The sequence below is a fragment of the Oncorhynchus clarkii genome, chromosome 31, assembly GCF_045791955.1.
Source record: "Oncorhynchus clarkii lewisi isolate Uvic-CL-2024 chromosome 31, UVic_Ocla_1.0, whole genome shotgun sequence".
In the NCBI taxonomy this organism is placed as follows: domain Eukaryota; kingdom Metazoa; phylum Chordata; class Actinopteri; order Salmoniformes; family Salmonidae; genus Oncorhynchus; species Oncorhynchus clarkii.
This window is the reverse complement of record NC_092177.1, coordinates 3,000,168-3,023,420: the sequence shown is the minus strand read 5'-3', so window position 1 is coordinate 3,023,420 and position 23,253 is coordinate 3,000,168.

Genomic DNA, 23,253 nt, shown 5'->3' with positions numbered 1-23,253 from the left:
TATATATTTATTTAACTTTATTTTACCAGGCAGGTCAATTAAGAACAAATTCTTATTTACAATGGTGGCATAATTTGTATTCTTCAATATCGTGAACATGTCATTACATTCTGTCCATCAATGGATGTGGGGAGTACAGGCCTTTTAAAGGCAGACTCTGATTTAAATATTGATGTTTTGTTGGTTGACTTGGAAGAGATCATTGAGAGAGAGAGAGAGATAAATCCCCTGAATAAACAAATTAATCTGCCTTGAAGCACAGAGAATTGAAATGAAGAGTTCATCTTAGCAGAGAACGTTCATACACACACACACACACACACACACACACACACACACACACACACACACACACACACACACACACACACACACACACACACACACACACACACACACACACACACACACACACACACAACCATCACAAGGAAAATCTAATTAAAGTCTAGAGGGAGGGAAATGCTTTTAGTCACATCTTCACTACCTTATGACATATTGAATTTGATGCAGTTTTTAAATGGATGTCAGTTTGTGATATTTCAGATGATAATATCGCGCGGTAAGTTCAACACCTGTTGTATTTGGCGATTAGGTGACAAATAACATTTGATTTGATTTTTGTTAATTGTCACTTTTTGCTGGCTGTCTTTGATATTGAGACATTTTTCACTGAAAATGTATTGAATATAAATTCATAACGATGACGTGTGAGTATGAATGTATGAGTGAGTGTGAGTGTGTGTGTGAGTGTGTGACTGTGTGTGTGTGAGTGAGTGACTGTGTGTGTGTGTGAGTGAGTGACTGTGTGTGTGAGTGACTGTGTGTGTGTGTGTGTGTGTGTGTGTGTGTGTGTGTGTGTGTGTGTGTGTGTGTGTGTGTGTGTGTGTGTGTGTGTGTGTGTGTGTGTGTGTGTGTGTGGGGGTGAGTGTGTATGTAACTGTGTGTTAGTATGTGGCACTAGTATGTGGTACATTTTCACTAGTATGTGGTACTATTTTCACTAGTATGTGGTACATTTTCATGAATATGTGGTACATTTTCACTGGTATGTGGTACTAATATTCACTAGTATGTGGTACATTTTCACTAGTATGTGGTAATATTTTCACTAGTATGTGGTACATTTTCATGAATATGTGGTAAATTTTCACTAGTATGCGGTACTACTTGCACTAGTATGCGGTAATATTTCCACAAGTATGTGGTACATTTTCACTAGTATGTGGTACATTTTCACCTATCGTAGTACAAACTCTAAACTGGCCTTTAAAACCTCTTCATCCTACCCCCTCCTTTTTCGAACATTCTGTGAAAAATCGCGCAACTTTTCAGCGTCCTGCTACTCATGCCAGGAATATAGTATATGCATATGATTAGTATGTGTGGATAGAAAACACTCTGAAGTTTCTAAAACTGGTTAAATCACGGCTGTGACTATAACAGATCGTGTGTTTCAACGAAAAGCGCAAGAAAAACTGCTCTCTGAAAGCTAAAAATAATTTCCATGCGTCACTTTCATGGGTTGTTAAAAGGGCACAAAATTAATTATGGACCTGCATGCAATTCCTACAGATTCCACACGATGTCACCATTGTCGTCATTTAAATCCAACTAACTGGATTCAATTTCTTCCGGTCTCCGCCAGGATGTTGTGAAGTGCACATTTTCAGCCATTGATTTGAAGACAAGGAGCTATTGAATACACATCGCCCTGTAATCATTTTGATAGATTATAAACGTTTACTAATACCTAAAGTTGGATTACAAAAGGATTTCGAAGTGTTTTGTGAAAGTTTATCGTCGACTTTTTTAATTTTAAAAAATGACGCTGCGTTTTAAAACGATGTTTTTTTCTGAATTACACAGCTTCCATAGAAAGCTATTTTGGGTATATATGGACCGATTTAAACGAAAAAAAGACCCAATAGTGATGTTTATGGGGCATATAGGAGTGCCAAGAAAGAAGCTCGTCAAAGGTAATGAATGTTTTATATTTTATTTCTGCGTTTTGTGTAGCGCCGGCTACGCTAAATCTTTGTTTACGTCGCATTCAGGCATTTTGGGGTGTTGCATGCTATCAGATAATAGCTTCTCATGCTTTCGCCGAAAAGCATTTTAAAAATCTGACTTGTTGGCTAGGTTCACAACGAGTGTAGCTTTAATTCAATACCCTACATGTGCATTTTGATGAACGTTTGAGTTTTAACGAGTACATTTAGCATTTAGCGTAGCGCATTTGCATTTCCAGGTGTCTACTTGAGACATCTGCGCCTCAAGTAGGAGCAAGAAGTTAATTCAAAACCTGTCATTATGCATTCATTTGGATTGTATATCTCTCACCACACAACCATTATTGTAGATTACAGTTTTCACATTTAGACTTACATTACCCAACAAAATTGACAGAAAATCTCAAATTTCCATATTTTCTATCCAATGAGTAATCAACGGTGTGATCAATGAATACATCCTCCACAATCATTCAGCCAAACGAAAAGCAGAAAAACACATATAACTGCAAGGTGTGGGGCTGTGGTCCCTGGTTCGTTTCCGGGCTGTATCGCAGTGGTCCCTGGTTCGATTCCGGGTTGTATCGCGGTGGTCCCTGGTTCAATTCCGGGCTGTATCTCGGTGGTCCCCGGTTTGATTCCAGGCTGTATCACAGTGGCCCCCGGTTCGATTCCAGGCTGTATCACAGTGGTCCCTGGTTCGATTCCAGGCTGTATCACAGTGGCCCCCCGGTTCGATTCCAGGCTGTATCACAGTGGTCCCTGGTTCAATTCCAGGCTGTATCGCTGCGCTCCCTGGTTCGATTCCAGGCTGTATCACAGTGGTCCCTGGTTCGATTCCAGGCTGTATCGCTGCGCTCCCTGGTTCGATTCCAGGATGTATCGCTGCGCTCCCTGGTTCGATTCCAGGCTGTATCGTAAGACAAACTTGTGATGGTTCACGGAAGCAGGACCTCTGTGACGGGCCCCTCGTCCACAAGCTCTTTGGCCTCTTCTTGTCCCTCGCTGTCTATCTGCTCCATGTTGAAGGACATGTCAAGGGCTCACAGTTTTATATGGTGATCAATTGTAGTGACCACTATGTGAAATCAATGAGCAAAAAATTAGGTGAAATCATCATTTACCAGTAATGAGTAGTCATAATGCGTGGTTATTATGTACTATACATGTCATTTAAATGTTTATACTTTACAAACACACCTTTGTATTTCTTTAGTTCTCAAAATCCATATATAGAAGACGAACCAGTTCTATAGGTTTAGCAAACAGTTAAGTGATTAACCATTTAGTGCAGTTGGATTAATTAAGTAACAATCAAATGAGATGAGAAGAGAATCATGTGAAAAGTATTGTGAGCGTTGTATTGTGAAAGGCAATTACTTTTTAATGATAGGTATTTCTAGATAAAAACACTGATTAGGTTTTGTGAAAAAAGTTACTGTGTGTTTTTGTCTGTTGTACTTAATTGAAAATGTGCTGAAAGTTTTTTTTAAAAACCAGCCATTATTCATGATGTGTTTTGAGTATTGTACTAAGAGTTGTTGACATTTTACCACATACCTCTGAAAATAATACCAAAGTGCTATTGGCCCTCATCAAAGGTCATGCATTATATAGTGAAAAGGATGCCATTTAGGACTCAAATCATGTGTCTTTCTCAAAGCATGGTTTAATTAAAGTTCCAAAAATATAATTTTACCTTCATAAATATTCCCACACTGTGTGGTTGGAATAATACTGTGCAAATTGTAAAAATGATGATGATGCCCATTTAGTTTAAGAGCTGTTTGAAAAGACTTCCTGAAATGTCGGTCTGTTTTGGTGAGATGGAGTTTTGGCCTGGCTGGTGACATCACCAGGAGGTAAATTATTTAATAGACCAATAATAAAGAGAGTTCCAAACCTCTCTGCCAATAACAGCACATATTCCCCCTCCCCACTCCCAGACAGTCCTAGCAACATGATTGTTTTAGAAATTGCCCTTTGCTAAGAAGCAATATTTGGTTCTATTTGACCATTATAAAATGAAAACAGTAAGGTGCTTAATTGTTTACCCAGAAATAATTGGATATTGAGATAAAAACGGCTAAATTAATTAATAACCTTTAAAGAATGTGTTTGGATATCTTTTCGGGTAAAAAACGCATCATAACACAACCAGCTTCTGAAGAGATTCAGGGATTCAGTGTTTGATGAAGTCCCAACAGGTCAAATACATGGTGTTACTGCTATTATCAGGGTTTGTTGGAAACTAAAGCAGACCATTTCATGTTGTGTCTCTACGTATCACTCCTAGGTTATCTGGGTGTCAACACCGGTCCTCTGTCACAGAGCCTGACCTGCCTCTGGAGCTGAAGTGACATCTGAAGTCTGGTCTGGAGCCCGGTCTGGAGTCTGGTCTGGAGTCCGGTCTGGAGTCTGGTCTGGAGTCTGGTCTGGAGTCTGGTCTGGAGTCTGGTCTGGAGTCTGGTCTGGAGCCTGGTCTGGAGCCTGGTCTGGAGTCTGGTCTGGAGTCTGGTCTGGAGTCTGGTCTGGAGTTTGGTCTGGAACCTGGTCTGGAGCCTGGTCTGGAGCCTGGTCTATTGTCTGGTCTGGAACATGGTGTGGAACCTGGTCTGGGACCTGGTCTGGAACCTGGTCTGGAACCTGGTCTGGAACCTGGTCTGGAGCCTGCAGCTTTGATAACAACACATTGTTGGAAGAGTTGTTTAGAGTTGTCTGCATACAAAAACAACATGAATAGATGTCTGCATATTAAACCTTTTAAAGGTAGATGGTTACAGGTTTAGTATCTATAGGTTTAGTCTCTATAGAATTAGTATCTATAGGCAAAGAATCTATAGGTTTAGTATCTGTAGAATTAGTATCTATAGAATTAGTATCTATAGGTTTAGTATCTATAGGTTTAGTATCTGTAGAATTAGTATCTATAGAATTAGTATCTATAGGCTTAGTATCTATAGGTTTAGTATCTGTAGAATTAGTATCTATAGAATTAGTACCTATAGGCTTAGTATCTATAGGTTTAGTATCTATAGAATTAGTATATATAGGTTTAGTATCTGTAGGTTTAGTATCTATAGGTTTAGTATCTATATAATAAGTATCTATAGGTTTAGTATCTATAGAATTCGTATCTATAGAATTAGTATCTATAGAATTAGTATCTATAGGCTTAGTATCTATAGGTTTAGTATCTATAGGTTTAGTATCTATAGGTTAGTTATAGTAGTTATAGGTTTATTAGTTTTTGGTTTTGTAGTGTTTGGTTTAGTAGTTATAGGTTTAGTAGTTATAGGTTTAGTAGTTATAGGTTTACTGGATATAGGTTTAGTAATTATCCTGTTTGGGATAGGGGGCAGTATTTTCACATTTTTTGAAAATAAGGTGCCCAGAGTAAACTGCCTGCTACTCAGGCCCAGTTGCTAATATATGCATATTAGGATAGATATATTTGGATAGAAAACACTCTGAAGTTTCTAAAACTGTTTGAATGATGTCTGTGAGTATAACAGAACTCATATGGCAGGCAAAAACCTGAGAAGAAATCCAACCAGGAAGTGGGAAATCTGAGGTTTGTAGTTTTTCATTTCAACTCATTGCCTATCAAATATACAGTGTCTATGGGGTCATATTTCACTTCCTAAGGCTTCCACTAGATGTCAACAGTCTTTAGAACCTTGTTTGAGGATTCTACTGTGAAGTGGGGGCGAATGAGAGCTGTTTCAACCAGAGGTCTGGCAGAAGGCCATGAGCTGATCATCGCATTTCTACAGACAAAGGAATTCTCCGGTTGGAACATAATTGAAGATTTATGTTAACCTCTTGGATCTCTAGGGGCGCTATTTCATTTTTGGATAAAAAAACGTTCCCGTTTGAAGCGCAATATTTTGTCACGAAAAGATGCTCGACTATGCATATTATTGACCGTTTTGGAAAGAAAACACTCTGAAGTTTCAGAATCTGCAAAGATATTGTCTGTAAGTGCCCCAGAACTCATTCTACAGGCGAAACCAAGATTACGCGTCAACCAGGAAATTAGCAGAATCTCTGAAGCTCTGTTTTCCATTGTCTCCTTATATGGCTGTGATTGCGCAAGGAATGAGCCTACACTTTCTGTCGTTTCCCCAAGGTGTTTGCAGCATTGTGACGTATTTGTAGGCATATCATTGGAAGATTGACCATAAGAGACTACATTTTCCAAGTGTCCGCCTGGTGTCCTGCGTGGAAATCGGTGCGCAAAGCCAGGTGCTGGTATTTTTCCATTTGATTGAGGGGAGAAACCATGCTTCCACGAACGATATATCATTGAAGAGATATGTGAAAAACACCTTGAGGATTGATTCTAAACAACGTTTGCCATGTTTTCAGTCGATATTATGGAGTTAATTTGGAAAAAAGTTTGCGTTTTGAGGACTGAATTTGCGTTTTTTTTTTGGTAGCCAAATGGAATGTACAAAACGGAGCTATTTCTAATACACATGAATCTTTTTTGGAAAAACTGAGCATCTGCTATCTAACTGAGAGTCTCCTCATTGAAAACATCTGAAGTTCTTCAAAGGTAAATGATTTTATTTGAAGGCTTTTATGTTTTTGTTGAAATGTTGCGTGCTGGATGCTAACGCTAATGCTAACGCTAAATGCTACGCTAGCTAGCTACTTTTACACAAATAATTGTTTTCCTATGGTTGAGAAGCATATTTTGAAAATCTGAGATGACAGTGTTGTTTACAAAAGGCTAAGCTTGAGAGATGGCATATTTATTTCATTTCATTTGCGATTTTCATGAATAGTTAACGTTGCGTTATGGTAATGAGCTTGAGTCTGTATTCCTGATACCGGATCCGGGATGGGGAGATCAGAGAGGTTAAAAACATTCTAAAGATTGATTCAAACATCGTTTGACATGTTTCTACAAACTGTAATATAACTTTGGACTTTTTGTCTGAACTTTCGCCTGGACTTGCCCGCACCTCTTGAGTTTGGGTTTGTTTACTAAACGCGCTAACAAAAGGAGGTATTTGGACATAAATTGTGGACTTTATGGAACAAAACAAACATTTATTGTGGAACTGAGATTCCTGGGAGTGCATTCTGATGAAGATCATATTTATAATGCTATTTCTGACTTTTACTGACTCCACAACATGACGGATATCTGTGTGGCCTGTTTTTGCTGTCTGAGCGCTGTACTGATTAATGCATGGTTTGCTTTTTCCATAAAGTTTTTTTGAAATCTGACACAGCGGTTGCATTAACTTCTTGGTGACTGGGGGCAATATTGAGTAGCTTGAATGAATAAGGTGCCCAGAGTAAACTCCCAGATTAAACTGCCTGCTACTCAGCCATTAAAGCTAGAATATGCATAGAATTCGTATATTTGGATAGAAAACACTGAAGTTTCTAAAACTGTTTGAATCATGTCTGTGAGTATAACAGAACCTATGTAGCAGGCAAAACCCCGAGGACTAACCGTTCAGAATGTTTTATTTTTTTTAGGTCTCTGTCTGTTCACTGAGTTCTCACTGGGAAACGATATTTCTTAGGAACTTGTTTTCAGTTCCTACCTCTTCCACTGGATGTCACCAGTCTTTGGAATTTGGTTGAGGTTATTAATTTGTGCAATGAAGAAGTACGGCCATCTAGGAAATGGGTAACACTGTTGAGAGTTGCGCAAGACTTGAAAAGTAGCGTTAGTTTCCTCTCGTCCTCTATTGAAAACAGATAGACCCGTCTTCAATTTGATCGATTAGAAGTTATAGGTTTAGTAGTTATTGGCTATTGAATAATATTTTCTACTTTTGTAGCTGTTAGTAAAAAAGAAACTCTCAGACGCTGGATATTATTTGTCCATGTAACTGTACTACCACTGGTGTTTGGAGGTGGACCACACAACAAGGTGTTGAAACAGTAATCCAATCTGAACTATAACTCTTGGCCTGTCAGGTAAAAACTTTTAAAGTGTAAAGGAATCCGTTTTAAATGCTATATGGAGCCGAGAGAGAGAGAGAGAGAGAGAGAGAGAGAGAGAGAGAGAGACAGAGAGAGAGAGAGAGAGAGAGAGAGACAGAGAGAGAGAGAGAGAGAGACACAGAGAGAGAGAGAGATACTACTTCCCCAATCACATTACACACCTAGGATTACGTCCATAACGGAGATCCCTATTCCCTAAATAGTGCACTACTTTTGACCAGATCCCTGTAGACCCTAGTGAACTATTTAGGGAATAGGGATCCCTTTTGGGATGCACACACAAACTTTCTCTGTTTTCTTTTGATGGAGTCAGGTATCAAGATGGTCTTTTAATAACAGATTGGATTTGATTAGGATCTGCTGACGCTGCTCTGCCCCCTTGCCTCTGAAAGGGTCTGTAGCTCTGAGCTCTGCAGCCCTGAATACATTAGAGCTGTCAGCAGAGTGGAGCCACAAGCCATGGGAGCGGACACCTGGGCTGGGTCCCAAATGGCACCCAATTCACTACGTAGTACACCACTTTTAACCAGAGCCGTATGGGGATCCCTATGGGCCCTTGTCAAAAGTTATACTCTACATAGGGAATAGGGTGCCATACTGGACAGAGCCCAGGGAGCGGACACCAGAACGCGGGACGGGAGGTGCCCTTGGGCTACTGTGATCTTAGCCTCGCCCCTGTCGGATAGATCGGACAGTCACAGTGGTTGCCGGCCATGCCGTGAGGCTTCCTCTGGCAGAGAAAATTGCCACGGAATGAAAAAAGTCCATCAAAGGAAAAAGAGAACAAACAATAAGAGGGGAAAGATGGAGGGGATAAACAGTGGAGAGGAAGGTGGAGAGAGAGGGGGAAGATGGAGGGGGATAAACAGTGGAGAGGAAGGTGGAGAGAGAGGGGATAAACAGAGGAGAGGGAGGGGGGAGAGAGAGGGGAAAGATGGAGGGGGGGATAAACAGAAGAGAGGAAGGGTGGAGAGAGAGGGAGAAGATGGAGGGGGATGAACAGAGGAGAGGAAGGGGGAGAGAGAGGGGGAAGATGGAGGGGGATGAACAGAGGAGAGGAAGGGGGGAGAGAGAGGGGAAGATGGAGGGGATGAACAGAGGAGAGGGAGGGGGAAGAGATAGGGGAAGATGGAGGGGATGAACAGAGGAGAGGAAGGGGGGAGAGAGAGGGGAAGATGGAGGGGGGGATAAACAGAGGAGAGGAAGGGTGGAGAGAGAGGGGATAAACAGAGGAGAGGAAGGTGTAGAGAGAGGGGATAAACAGAGGAGAGGGAGGGGGAAGAGAGAGGGGAAGATGGAGGGGGGATAAACAGAGGAGAGGGAGGGGGAAGAGAGAGGGGATAAACAGAGGAGAGGAAGGTGTAGAGAGAGGGGATAAACAGAGGAGAGGGAGGGGGAAGAGAGAGGGGAAAGATGGAGGGGGGATAAACAGAGGAGAGGAAGGGTGGAGAGAGAGGGGATAAACAGTGGAGAGGAAGAGGAAGAGGAGAGGGGTGTGAGGAGGAGTTGATATTGAATGCATATTACAATGTTAATCCCTGTCCCTTCCCCGTTTCCTATTCTGCCATGCTGCAGATTGAATCTGTTCTCACATGATGACACCTCTCTCTAGACCTCTAGAGCTGAGAGGAGGAGGGACTTTAACATGACAACATCTCTCTCTAGACCTCTAGAGCTGAGAGGACCACGGGGACCAGGGACTTTAACATGACAACACCTCTCTCTAGACCTCTAGAGCTGAGAGGAGCAGGGGGACCAGGGACTTTAACATGACAACACCTCTCTCTAGACCTCTAGAGCTGAGAGGAGCAGGGGGACCAGGGACTTTAACATGACAACACCTCTCTCTAGACCTCTAGAGCTGAGAGGAGCAGGGGGACCAGGGACTTTAACATGACAACATCTCTCTCTAGACCTCTAGAGCTGAGAGGACCACGGGGACCAGGGACTTTAACATGACAACACCTCTCTCTAGACCTCTAGAGCTGAGAGGAGCAGGGGGACCAGGGACTTTAACATGACAACACCTCTCTCTAAACCTCTAGAGCTGAGAGGACCAGGGACCTTAACATGACAACACCTCTCTCTAGACCTCTAGAGCTGAGAGGAGCAGGGGGACCAGGAACTTTAACATGACAACACCTCTCTCTAGACCTCTAGAGCTGAGAGGAGCAGGGGGACCAGGGACTTTAACATGACAACATCTCTCTCTAAACCTCTAGAGCTGAGAGGAGGAGGGGGACCAGGGACTTTAACATGAGTACATGTAGATACTAATGGGAGCCCAAGAGTACATCCCAAACGTCACTCAATTCCCTATATTGACCACTACTATTCCCTATTCCCTTAATAGTGAACAGATTACTGACCAGTGCCCTATGGGAATAGGGATCCAACTGGAAATCAGACCGGGCAGTAGGGAGACAGGTACTGTAGAGGCAGCAGGGAGCCAGGTACTGTAGAGGCAGCAGGGAGCCAGGTACTGTAGAGGCAGCAGGGAGCCAGGTACTGTAGAGGCAGCAGGGAGCCAGGTACTGTAGAGGCAGTAGGGAGACAGGTACTGTAGAGGCAGCAGGGAGATCAACGCTGTCCAGCGAGGCTATACACTACAGCGCTTTAACAGGAACTATTCTTATAGGATAACAAAAAGTATTACTTGCATACTTGCATACGAAAGGAACAATGGGTAAAATCAATAAAGGGATGGAGGAAGAGAGGATATTAAAACAGAGAATAGTAGTAGCTCTGTCATGGGTTTAAGAAGTTTAAAGGCCTCAAGGTCAAACAGCCAATCAACACCATGTGAATATTGTGTCCTGTTGGTTGTGGCTCCTGGGAGGCCCTTTTTCAATTCACCACTGGTCTGTCACCCACAGAACCGTCTGTCTGATTCAGACTTGAGATCAGTTCAGTTTAAAAAAATTCTAATTAACTTTGTGAATTGATAAAAACCCTAATGGACATTTCCCAGGATAGTTGAACTCTTTAACATTACATGAACGTCCCCCCCCCCCCCTCGTAGACAAAGATACTTGAAGTATTGATTTTTTAAAAAGAAACATTTTTTGACAAAAGTCAGACTTTCACACTTCACAAAGTAGTTTGACTCCTTCACATTACAAGAACTGCCTTTGTAGACAGATCTTGATGTAGGAGAGAGAAAGGGGAGATGGGAGGTGTCTATTTGATGACCCCTTACAGCTCAGCCTAACAGGCTGATGTTGACCTGTGTCTGACCCCCCGCCCCCCAAGTGGTAGAACAGCCATATCTGTCTCCAGGTTACTCAATAGGACAACATATTCACCTCTACAACACACAGTGGAAACTCTAGTTGTAAATGTAAGGTGTGAACAGGAAGTGGAAGAATGGAATACAGACTATGTGGTGTATGTTTCTTCTTCTTCAACACAACGTGGGAGATATTACCCATGTTTCCCCTCTTCAGCAGGATGACATGGAGCCCAGTATGATCCTTAACCTTTTCTCTGTTGACAGGTCCTGGGGCATCCTGAATGAGACTGCCCTAATTCCCTATGTAGTACACTACTATAGACCAGAGCCCTATTTCCTATGTAGTGCACTACTTTAGACCAGAGCCCTATTCCCTATATAGTGCACAACTTTAGACCAGGGCCCTATTCCCTATGTAGTGCACTACTTTAGACCAGAGCCCTATTCCCTATATAGATCACTACTATAGACCAGAGCCCTATTCCCTATATAGTGCACTACTTTAGACCAGAGCCCTATTCCCAATATAGATCACTACTTTAGACCAGAGCCCTATTCCCAATATAGATCACTACTTTAGACCAGAATCCTATTCCCTATATAGTGCACTACTTTTGACCAGAACCCATAGGGTAGTATATAGTAAAATAGGGGTTAGTTTCAGGCACAGCCTAGGTCTGTCTGCATGGTGGAACAGCCATTACCTGACTGCTCCTGGATCCTTCCATGATATGGAGCCACACACATCGTTAAGTGCTGCTCTTTTCTGGGTAAGAGGTTGTTATATATCATTCCCAGTCAACCGTTGTAGCATGTCAGGGGTGGCATTCTACCCCTCACTACCGTTTCAATCAGAACAGATGGAAGAGAGAGAGAGTGAGGGGGAGGGGGAGAGAGAGAGAGAGAGAGAGAGGGCGAGAGAGAGAGAGAGAGAGAGAGAGAGAGAGAGAGAGAGAGAGAGAGAGAGACAGAGAGAGACAGAGAGAGAGAGACGGAGAGAGACAGAGACAGAGAGACAGAGAGACAGAGAGAGAGGGGGAGGGAGAGAGACAGAGAGAGAGAGAGAGAGAGAGAGAGAGAGAGAGAGAGAGAGAGACAGAGAGAGACAGAGAGAGAGAGACAGAGAGAGACAGAGACAAAGAGACAGAGAGAGAGACAGAGAGAGAGAGAGAGAGAGAGAGAGAGAGAGAGAGAGAGGGGGAGAGAGAGAGACAGAGAGAGAGAGAGAGAGAGAGAGAGAGAGAGAGAGAGAGAGACAGAGAGACAGAGAGAGAGAGAGAGACAGAGAGAGACAGAAAGAGACAGAGAGAGACAGAGAGAGAGAGAGAGGGGGGAGAGAGAGAGACAGAGAGAGAGAGAGAGAGAGAGAGAGAGAGAGAGAAAGAGAGAGAGAGAGAGAGAGAGAGAGAGAGAGAGAGAGAGAGAGAGAGAGAGAGAGAGAGAGAGAGAGAGAGAGAGAGAGAGAGAGAGAGAGACAGAGAGAGAGGGGGGAGAGAGAGAGACAGAGAGAGAGAGAGAGAGAGAGAGAGAGAGAGAGAGAGAGAGAGAGAGAGAGAGAGAGAGAGAGAGAGAGAGAGAACGAAAACAGTTTGGTTGATCAACGTCTCACCGTTTTCATACCAGCACACTGTATTAGTCACTGTTACAGGTAGACTGGAGACAATCAGTAAGTTGAATGTTTAGTCATCTGGAAATGATGTTGCTTTCTGTTTCTTTGACAACACAAGGATATTTTCCTGAAACAGGAAACCTCAGCCCTTTAGCCCACATCGCTGCCAGGTAGCTGAATAGGAACATATATCAGTTAGTGACATAGATAGATTCCTCCGGTTTAATAAAAAGCCCACCTGTGTCAACCGATGCTCAATGACCCCTGACTTCCTCCAGGCAGCCCCATACATCCTGTTCTCTCCTCCGTCCAGCCAGCCTCTCGGTGGCCCCGGGCCCCGGGGCGCCACGCCACAGTTTTAAACTGAAACAATAGATTGTCACCTCTGTCTGCCATGGAGTGTTGGGGTGTGTGTGTGGATGAAACGTTGCAGTGTGGAGGTGAGGTGAAACCTCTCAGAAGGAAAATAGCCTTCAAGCTGATTCATTAGAGTCTATGGGCCCAAAATGTTCAGTATTAACAAGGAATCAATAGGATAGAAAAATGCTAACAGCAGACCTCTAGGTCTCAGTCCTTTGTCTCTGCTAACAGCAGACCTCTATCAGACCTCTAGGTCCCAGTCCTTTGCCTCTGCTAACAGCAGACCTCTATCAGACCTCTAGGTCCCAGTCCTTTGTCTCTGCTGACAGCAGACCTCTATCAGACCTCTATGTCCCAGTCCTTTGTCTCTGCTAACAGCAGACCTCTAGGTTCCAGTCCTTTGTCTCTGGGGTGGAGATGGGGAGGAGGGGTGGAGATGTAGAGAGGTGGGGGTGTATGGGGAGGAGGGGTGGAGATGTAGAGAGGTGGAGGTGTATGGGGAGGAGAGGTGGAGAGGTGGAGGTGTATGGGGAGGAGGGGTGGAGATGTAGAGAGGTGGAGGTGTATGAGGTGGTCAAATCAAAACAAATTTGATTTGTCACATACACATGTTTAGCAGATGTTAATGTGAGTGTAGCGACATGCCTGTGCTTCTAGTTCCAACAGTGCAGTAATATCTAACAAGTAATCTGACAGTTTCACATCAACTACCTTATACACACAAGTTAAAGGAATGAATAAGAATATGTACACATACAGTTGAAGTCAGAGGTGTACATACACCTTAGCCAAAGACATTTAAACTCAGTTTTTTACAATTTTTGACATTTAATCAAAGTAATAATTCCCTGTCTTAGGTCAGGTAGGATCACCACTTTATTTTAAGAATTTAAAATGTCAGAATAATAGTAGGGAGAATGATTTATTTCAGCTTTTATTTCTTTCATCACATTCTCAGTAGGTCAGAAGTTTACATACACTCAATTAGTATTTGGTAGCATTGCCTTTAAATTGTTTAATTTGGGTCAAACGTTTTGGGTAGCCTTCCACAAGCTTCCCACAATACCTTGGGTGAATTGTGGCCCATTCCTCCTGACAGAGCTGGTGTAACTGAGTCAGGTTTGTAGGCCTCCTTACTCGCACATGCTTTTTCAGTTCTGCCTACAAATGTTCTATGGCCAAACAGTTCTAATTTTGTTTCTTAAGACCAGAGGAAATTTTGCCAAAAAGTACGATCTTTGTCCCCATGTGTAGTTGCAAACCGTAGTCTTTGCTGAGCGCCATAGGACTCGATATAGGACTCGTTTTACTGTGGATATAGATACTTTCATACCTGTTTCCTCCAGCATCAAGGTCCTTTACTGTTGTTCTGGGATTGATTTGCACATCTTGCACCGAAGTTCATCTCTAGGAGACAGAACACATCTCCTTCCTGAGCGGTATGACAGCTGTCTGGCCCCATGGTGTTTATACTTGCGTACTATTGTTTGTACAGATGAACAAGGTATCTTCAGGCATTTGGAAATTTCTCCCAACTATGAACCAGACTTGTGGAGGTCTACAATTTTTTTTCTGAGGTTTTGGCTGATTTCTTTTGATTTTCCCATGGTGTCAAGCAAAGAGGCATTGAGATTGAAGGTAGTCCTTGAAATACATCCACAGATACACCTCCAATTGACTCAGATGATGTCAATTAGCCTATCAGAAGCTTCTAAAGCCGGGACATAATTTTCCAGAATTTTCCAAACTGTTACAGTGAATTATAAGTGAAATAATTTGTCTGTAAACAATTGTTGGAAAAATGACTTGTGTCATGCACAAAGTATGACTTGCCAAAAGTATAGTTTGTTAACAAGAAATTTGTGGAGTGGTTGAAAAATGAGTTTAAAGGACTGCAACTTAGGTGTATGTAAACTTCCGTCTTTAACTGTAAATATATGGATGAGCGATGGCCGTGCGGCAAGATGCGGTAGATGGTACAGTATATACATATGAGATGAGTAATGTAGGGTAGGTAAACATTATATAAAGTGGCATTATTTAAAGTGGCTAGTGATACATTTATTACATACAATTTTTTACTATTAAAGTGGCTTGAGATTTGAGTCTGTATGTTGGCAGCAGCCTCTCTATGTTAGTGATGGCTGTTTAACAGTCTGAAGGCCTTGAGATAGAAGCTGTTTTTCAGTCTCTCGGTCCCAGCTTTGATGCACCTGTAGTGACCTCGCCTTCTGAATGATAGCGGGGTGAACAGGCAGTGGCTCGGGTGGTTGTTGTTTGGCCTTCCTGTGATGTCGGGTGCTGTAGGTGTCCTGGAGGGCAGGTAGTTGGCCCCCGGTGTGGTGTTCTGGAGACAACACCCCGATGTCACTGTGGGCGCTGAGCAGTTGCTGTACCAGGCGGTGATACAGCCCGACAGGATGCTCTCGATTATGCTTCTGTAAAGGTTTGTTTTTTGCCTCCTGAGGTTGAAGAGGTGCTGCTGCTCCTTCTTCACCACGCTGTCTGTGTGGGTGGACCATTTCAGATTGTCAGTGATGTGTACGCCGAGGAACTTAAAACTTTCCACCTTCTCCACTACTGTCCCGTCGATGTGGATAGGGGGGGTGCTCCCTCTGTTGTTTCCTGAAGTCCATGATCATCTCCGTGGTTTTGTTGACTTTGAGTGACAGGTAGTTTTCCTGACACCACACTCCAAGGGCCCTAACCTCCTCCCTGTAGGCTGTCTCGTCGTTGTTGGTAATCAAGCCTACCACTGTAGAGTCGTTTGCAACCTTGATGATTGAGGTGGAGACGTGCGTGGCCACGCAGTTGTGGGTGAACAGGGAGTACAGGAGAGGGCTGAGAACGCACCCTTGTGGGGCCCCAGTGTTTATGATCAGCGGGGTGCAGATGTTGTTTCCTACCCTCACCACCTGGGGGTGGCCTGTCAAAAAGTCCAGGACCAAGTTGTACCGGGCGGGGTCGAGACCAAAGATCTCGAGCTTAATGATGAGTTTGGAGGGTACTATGGTGTTAAATGTTGAGCTGTAATCGATGAACAGCATTCTTACACAGGTATTCCTCTTGTCCAGATGGGTTAGGGCAGTGTGCAGTGTGATTGTCATTGTGTCGTCTGTGGACCTATTGGGGCGGTAAGCAAATTGGAGTGGGTCTAGGGTGTCTGGTAGGGTGGAGGTGATATGGTCCTTGACTAGTCTCTCAAAGCACTTCATGATGACGGAAGTGAGTGCTATGGGCGGTAGTCGTTTAGCTCAGTTACCATAGCTTTCTTGGGAACAGGAACAGTGGTGGCCCTCTTGAAGCATGTGGGAACAGCAGACTGGGATAGGAATTGATTGAACATGTCCGTAAACACCCCAGCATGCTGGTCTGCGCATGCTCTCTAGGGATGCCGTCTGAGCCTGCAGCCTTGCGAGGGGTAACACGTTTAAATGTTTTCCTCACGTCGGCTGCAGTGAAGGAGAGTCCGCAGGTTTTGGTAGCGGGCCGTGTCAGTGGCACTGTATTGTCCTCAAAGGGAGCAAAGAAGTTGTTTAGTTTGTCTGGGAGCAAGACGACGAGGCCGGTTTTCTTTTTTTGTAATCTGTGATTGACTGTAAACCCTGCCACATACGTCTCGTGTCTGGGCTGTTGAATTGTGACTCTACTGGAGATGTATGAAGGAAGGAAGGAGAGAGGCTTCATTGCCACCTTCAACATATGTTATCTATCTTGAAAAGTTTAACTTCAGTAAGAGATTAAAGGGTGTGAAAGTAGTTTTTTTGTTGTGTGTTTACATGTCATGGTGTATATCAGAGAGTCATCTGCCATCTGTAGGCAGCCATGGCTGCGGGAAGATGTTTTGATTTGACATTTGCAGTGCAAAAAGTAAAGTATACCTTGACTTTGTCCACATTTGGTAACGTTACAGCCTTATTCTAAAATGGATTGAATAGTTTTTATCCCTCGTCAATTTACACACAATACCCCAGAATGACAAAGCAAAAATAGGGTTTTTAGAATTTTTTCAGAAACAGGACTATGACATTTCCGTAAGTATTCAGACCCTTTACTCAGTACTTTGTTGTTGCACCTTTGGCAGCGATTACAGCCTCCAGTCTTCTTGGGTATGACGCTACAAGCTACAGGTACACCTGTATTTGGGGAGTGTCTCCCATTCTTCTCTGCAGATCCTCTCAAACTTTGTCAGGTTGGATGGGGAACGTCGCTGCGCAGCTATTTTCAGATATCTCCAGAGATGTTCAATCAGGTTTAAATCCGGGCTCTGGCCGGGCCACTCAAGGACATTCAGAGACTTGTCTAGAAGCCACTCCTGCGTTGTCTTGGCTGTGTGCTTAGGGTCATTGTCCTGTTGGAAGGTAAACCTTTGCCGCAATCTGAGACTCTGGAGCAGTTTCTCATCAAGGATCTCTTCACCCCAGTCTGAGACTCTGGAGCAGGATCTCATCAAGGATCTCTTCACCCCAGTCTGAGACTCTGGAGCAGTTTCTCATCAAGGATCTCTACACCCCAGTCTGAGACTCTGGAGCAGTTTCTCACAAGGATCTCTTCACCCCAGTCTGAGACTGGAGCAGTTTCTCATCAAGGATCTCTTCACCCCAGTCTGAGACTGGAGCAGTTTCTCATCAAGGATCTCTTCACCCCAGTCTGAGACTCTGGAGCAGGTTCACATCAAGGATCTCTACACCCCAGTCTGAGACTCTGGAGCAGGATCTCATCAAGGATCTCTCTGTACTTTGCTCCATTCAAACTTCTTCATTTAAGAATGATGGAGGCCACTGTTTTTGGGGACCTTTGATGCTGCAGACATTTTTTGTACCCTTCCCCAGATCTGTGCCTGTCTCGACACAATCCTGTCTCGACACAATTCCTTCGACCTCATGGCTTGCTTTTTGCTCTGATAAGCATAGTCAACTGTGGGATCTTATATAGACAGGTGTGTTCCTTTCCAAATCATGTCCAATCAATTTAATTTACCACCGGTGGACCTCCGTCAAGTTGTAGAAACATCTGAAGGATGATCAATGGAAACAGGATGCACCTGAGGTCAATTTCAAGTCTCATAGCAAAGGTTCTGAAAACGTATCTAAATATGGTATTTCTGTTTGAAATGTTTAATGCATTTTCAAACATTTCTAAATACCTGTTTTTGCTTTGTCATTATGTGGTACTGTGATGTCATTATGTGGTATTGTGATGTCATTATGTGGTATTGTGATGTCATTATGTGGTATTGTGATGTCATTATGTGATATTGTGATGTCATTATGGGGTATTGTGTTTTCATTATGGGGTATTGTGTGTAGATTGATGAGGATTATTCTTTTTTTAATCCATTTTAGAATAAGCCTGTAACGTAACAAAATGTGGAAAATGTCAATGTGTCTGTATCATGATGTATGTTTTATCAGTGTTACATGTCATTAGTTTATAATGATGTATGTTTTATCAGTGTTACATGTCATTAGTTTATAATGATGTATGTTTTATCAGTGTTACATGTCATTAGTTTATCATGATGTATGTTTTATCAGTGTTACATGTCATTAGTTTATCATGATGTGTGTTTTATCAGTGTTACATGTCATTAGTTTATAATGATGTATGTTTTATCAGTGTTACATGTCATTAGTTTATCATGATGTGTGTTTTATCAGTGTTACATGTCATTAGTTTATAATGATGTATGTTTTATCAGTGTTACATGTCATTAGTTTATCATGATGTATGTTTTATCAGTGTTACATGTCATTAGTTTATCATGATGTATGTTTTATTAGTGTTACATATCATTAGTTTATCATGATGTATGTTTTATCAGTGTTACATATCATTAGTTTATCATGATGTATGTTTTGAATGTGTTTTAACCTTGTGATGTTGTCAATGGATGATTCACTAAATGAAATGGTATTTTAATATAAACTTTGTCTGTCATCTCTTCCACAACGCTGTCATCTGTCAGTTCCCTGACCCGTTCCCTCTGCACATCGGCACCCTCGAGGGCGCCACGTGTACTCGCCTTGGTGCTCTGTAGGGTCGTGGCTACTGCCTCTACTGCAGTTTCACCATCTTCCCACACCAGCTGCAGCACTTCCCGCAGCGATGTTCAAAATGGATTAAAAAAATATGATGATCATCCATCTACACACAATGCCCCATAATGACATCACGATACCACACAATGCCCCATAATGACATCACAATACCACACAAGGCCCCATAATGACATCACAATACCCCATAATGACATCACAATACCCCATAATGTCATCACAATACCACACAATGCCCCATAATGAATAAAGTAAAAACATGTTTTTCAAGGTTTTTTTTCCAGATTTATCGAAGTACTATTTTTAAAGTTTATTTCAATTTCCGTTATACCCATGACAAATTTGCTTTCAAATGTCAGCATGTCGACGAAACATAAGGCCAAATACACAACTTTGAGAATACCCGGCCTACAAGACCATTGTCATGCCCTCTCCTGAGTCTGAGGGCCCGGAGACTCACACTTTACCTGGGGTGCGGCTTGGCCTGGCGGTGCTGAAATGTACTGGGCCATAAAGACACTAAGCTTGGAGTTGAAATGAACATTCTCCAGGCCATAAAGACACTAAGCCCGGAGTTGAAATGAACATTCTCCAGGCCATAAAGACACTAAGCTTGGAGTTGAAATTAACATTCTCCAGGCCATAAAGACACTAAGCCCGGAGTTGAAATGAACATTCTCCAGGCCACAAAGATACTAAGCTAGGAGTTGAAATTAACCGTCTCCAGGCCACAAAGTTACTAAGCTCGGAGTTGAAATGAACATTCTCCAGGCCATAAAGACACTAAGCTCGGAGTTGAAATGAACATTCTCCAGGCCATAAAGATACTAAGCTCGGAGTTGAAATGAAATCGGAGGTAGTTGCTACAATTGAGGCCCTAATAAAGGAGGTTTCTGATACTTTAAAAGCAAATTGAATTATCCTGTGAAACGAGACAGTGCCAGCTATCACATCACTCAAAACACAACATCAAGATTGATGCACTAGAGACCTCCGCTAACAGTGTCTCCTACCCTGGATGTGAAACACCTGGTTGCGAATCTGAAAAATGTAAAAGAAGAGCTGTGTGAGCTTAGAAGGATTTTCTCACCGCAATAACCTGAGACTGGTATCGGTCCCAGAGTCAGAGGAAATGCCTCAAGCCATGGATTTCGCCTCCGTTCCTGGGCTGTTGAAGGATGTTCTCGCCATGGATGAGAAGCCCCTGATTGATCGTGCCCGCCGGTCACTGCGCCCAAAGCCCCGGGACGGTGAGAGGCCCCGTGACATCATTCTTTGAGTGCACTTTTTCCCATGAGAAGACAGAGAAGACAGAGACGACGAGCCCGCAATACCACTCTGAGCTCTCAAGGACGGAGCTTCTCCATCTACCAAGACTACACCCCAACTGTGTCCAGGCAGCTCGCAGCTTTCCAAACGAGACGGGACCATCCAGGTATGAAGTACAGACTGTGATTCACAGTCCGCCTTTAGCTGGGACACCTTTGACTCTATGGCTCACATTCAACACCACATCAAGAAGTCTTGAACTTAATCATAGATCAGCAACGGTGGATGTGGATGGTATAGCCCACCGGCTGTGTTTAGTTAGAACTGTACTATCCTGTATAACTATGTTTAGTTAGAACTGTACTATCCTGTATAACTATGTTTAGTTAGAACTATCCTGTATAACTAACTATGTTTAGTTTTAACTATCCTGTATAACTATGTTTAGTTAGAACTGTACTATCCTGTATAACTATGTTTAGTTAGAACTGTACTATCCTGTATAACTATGTTTAGTTAGAACTGTACTATCCTGTATAACTATGTTTAGTTAGAACTATCCTGTATAACTATGATTAGTTAGAACTGTACTATCCTGTATAACTATGTTTAGTTAGAACTGTACTATCCTGTATAACTATGTTTAGTTTTAACTATCCTGTATAACTATGTTTAGTTAGAACTGTACTATCCTGTATAACTATGTTTAGTTAGAACTGTACTATCCTGTATAACTATGTTTAGTTAGTTATACAGGATAGTACAGTTCTATGTTTAGTTAGAACTGTACTATCCTGTATAACTATGTTTAGTTAGAACTATCCTGTATAACTATGTTTAGTTAGAACTGTACTATCCTGTATAACTATGATTAGTTAGAACTGTACTATCCTGTATAACTGTGTTTAGTTAGAACTGTACTATCCTGTATAACTATGTTTAGTTAGAACTGTACTATCCTGTATAACTATGTTTACCGCGCTCTCACAGACATGCTGTGCAAAGAAAAATATGTTTTATTAAGGCTTTTACCTCGTTTGGGAAGGTGGATGGGGGGGGTGGGGGGGGTGGGGGGTGGAAGGAGGTTGAATTGTTCTAATGTTGTCATTTTGTCATCTTTTTAGTGTCTTTTCCAAGTATCTCACACCGTACATTATTACTCTGAGACAAGTTATCCTGGGGTTTTTATGTATTCATTGCTTTTCCACACTATGCTCTAATGACAGGGTTTTTCAACGGGAGGAGCTCAGGGTGGCCAAAATAATACCATCAAGTACCTTCCGTGGAACATCAAAGGGGCTAACAACCCTGTGAAACGTCAGAGGATGCTGACACATTTAAAGGGGTTTGAACGCAAATTTTTCATTTCTACAAAAAGACTCACTTGAGGACTGGTGAGCAGGAGCTGGGTTGGTCAACTGTTCCACTCTATCGTTCATAGTAAATTAAGGAGTGCTGCCACTTTAGTTGATAAATCTACTCCCTTTGTAGCATCCGAGGTTATTGCTGATCCTAAGGGATGATACCTCATAGTAACCGGTGAACTGTTTTCTACCCTTCTTGCTTTGGCTAGTGTTTATGCTCCCAATTGGGATGATACAAGTTTAATTTATACCGTTTTATCTGAAAAGAAGGAGATAGACGGGGGAGAGAGATGCAGCAAGCTGTGTGGCGGCTGGAGTTGTCTGTGAAGAAGACCTGCAGACAGAGAGAGAGAGAGAGAGAGAAGACAATGCATTCGTGGCAGTAGTGTTACAGATGTAGGATCTTCATTGGATCACTGGATCACAACTTTCCTGCAGTGCCCAATTTAGATTCCCATTCGTTGATTTTAGGGGGGGGATTTCAACTGTACAATATACAGAGTTCATGTAGAACTATTCAATTTTTTCTCATGTTCATCAAACAAACTCCTACTTATTTTTGGACAAAAAAAGGTGTAATTAATATGAGAGTATTGTTATTTCTGACCATTCACCATTAGTGCATGAGCTAGAGATATCCCAGCAACCTCCTGTTATCAATGTCGTTTAAACTCCATTTTACTCTCAGATAAAGCATTTGTAAATGTCATTTCTTCTGAAGTCACCTTATTCATTGAAATTAATTTAAACCCAGGTATGTCCTGCTCTTCCACATGGGAGTCCCTCAAAAACATACCTACGTGGCCAAATTATTTCTTATGCAACCAACAAATATCAGAGACTTCGAAACCTGAGCGAAGCAACATTAGATGAGAAGTATGCTACAGATCCTTCCTCTGATCTATATAAAGATCGCCAGCTACTCCAATCTGAATTTGACGAGCAGAAAAATAAACTCTTACGAACTCAATACAGAGTGTATAAGTAAGGTGACAAGAACAGTAAACACCTTGCACATCAGATATGTAAATCTGAGGCCTCACGTTTAATCCCACAAATAAGGACCCTGTCTGGTGCTACCACAGTTATACATAAAGAGATCAATGATTGTCTTCAGGACTGTTTTATGTATATTTACTGAATATGTTCCAGGATTCATCTAACGTCATTGAGGAGTACACCACCTCAGTCACCGGCATCATCAATACGTGCACCGACGACGTCGTCCCCACAGTGACCGTGCGCACATAGCCCAACCAGAAGCCATGGATTACAGGCAACATCCGCACTGAGCTAAAGGCTAGAGCTGCCGCTTTTCAAGGAGCGGGTCACTAGTCTGGACGCTTGTAAGAAATCCCGCTCTGCCCTCTGACGA